Raw genomic sequence first — 1,833 nt, forward strand, 5'->3', positions numbered from 1 at the left:
TACTTTACATTTTTAAAATGTATTTTAAAACTAGCTTGTTATCACTAATCAGTCAATGGTACAGCTAGGATTGCTAGTGTTTCCCCAAATTCTCTGATGACAAGACTTGTCTGGGGTTCTTGTTAAATACACAGCCTCCTGGGTCCCTGGAACTCCTCATTCAATGGGTCTGGGATGAAGTCAGAAACTTGTAATGTCTAACAAGTATCCCCAGGAAATTCCCATCAACAGAGAAGTTTGATGAACACTAGGCTAGCCTGGGCCCTGATGTCTAGCACTCCTCTGATGACACTTTGCAGAGGAGGAAAACTCCAGTGCAGCAGTCAGCCTCCTGGTCAGTTAACAATTAAATCGTGTGAACCACTGCGCTGGATAACTCGAAGATATATTTCATTAAAGAAGGTGACCATGAGCAGTGTGCTCGATGTCTCTTTCTTCAACAGTGTTTGGGCAGAACTGACCCAGGGACACCCCTTCCTCTAGCCTCTGACCACCTGCCAACCATTTTTCCAGCCACAACTTTCAGAACCAACCAGTCAGCTATCCTCGGCCTCTGGGACCAGCCAACACCATTTTTTGAGCTTAGCTCCTTATTGCTGATCAACCATGAGCTCCCGGATTTTTCAGTATTATTCTACCCAGGTGGAGACCGCCATCCACTGCCTGGTGAACCTGCATCTGCAGGCCTCCTACACCTACCTCTCTCTCTGGGCTTCTATTTCCACCACAATGATGTGGCTCTGGAGGGCGTGGGTGACTTTTTCCATGAATTGGCTGAGGAGAAGCACAAGGGCACCGAACATCTCTTGAAGATGCAAAACGAGCGCTGCGGCCATGCCCTCTTCCATGACCTGCAGAAGCCATCTCAAGATGAGTGGGGTAAAGCCCAGGATGCTGTGGAAGCCACCCTGTTCATGGAGAAGAACCTGAACCAGGCGCTTTTCACTCTGCATGCCCTGGGTTCTGCCCACACAGACCCCCAGCTCTCAGACTTCCTGGAGAGCCGCTTCCTGGATGAGCAGGTGAAACTCATCAAGAAGATGGTAACCACCTGACCAACCTCTGCAGGCTGGCTGGTCCCAGGTGGGGCTGGGCAAGTATTTCCTCGAAAGGCCCACCCTCAAGCATGACTAGGAGCCTCTGGAGCCCAGCGGCCTTTGAGAAGCCCCTCTGGTGTCAGTGCTTCTGCCTGAAGCCTCTCTCTGCAGTCACTAAACAGCTTTTTAACTGTCCTGGAGCCCTCTCCCAAGCCTTGGACCAAATGGAAACAATAAGGCTTTTTGCAGCAAAAAATACTAACAATAATAGTAATGTGAATTTGGAAGCCTTGTACCACATTGCTCTTTATAAACTCAGTGTCTGACACTTTTCCTGCACTGTCTCATCCAATCCCCTCAACACTCCTGCCAGGTAGATATTCTTTTACATTGTACAGATTTGGAAACTGAAACTCAAGAGGTTTGGGAAATTGTAGGTCATGAAGCTTATAGTAAGTAGCCAAATTGAAATTTAAAGCCAAATTCATCTGAATCCAGAGACCATGTTCTTTCCATTATCCCAGATTCTGCAAGGGTCTAGGGCAGATTCTATCTTCACAAAGTCAATCTATACAAATGTCTAGCCACAGTTGAAGTCTGCATGCCTTTCCTCAGGACCTCTCCATTTTAGGTTGACTTTTCACTGACCTTTCCTCCCCCACCCCACCTGCTTCACCCCAAGAAGCCATCCTGTTTTCTCCTTGCCACTCCATTGCAATTTTACACCCAGATTATTTGTGTCTATAACAAGAAAGGCCACACCAATGTCTGGCTTTAAAAGAAGCATGAGTCTTCA

General features: G+C 47.4%; 1 pseudogene; it reads left to right on the forward strand.

Annotated features, from left to right (window-relative positions):
• The first annotated feature begins 535 nt into the window (after positions 1–535).
• On the forward strand, positions 536–1,134 carry LOC137210551 (ferritin light chain pseudogene; annotated as a pseudogene).
• Positions 1,135–1,833: the final 699 nt, after the last annotated feature.

This window comes from Pseudorca crassidens, chromosome 2 (genome assembly GCF_039906515.1).
Source record: "Pseudorca crassidens isolate mPseCra1 chromosome 2, mPseCra1.hap1, whole genome shotgun sequence".
Taxonomy (NCBI): Eukaryota; Metazoa; Chordata; class Mammalia; order Artiodactyla; family Delphinidae; genus Pseudorca; species Pseudorca crassidens.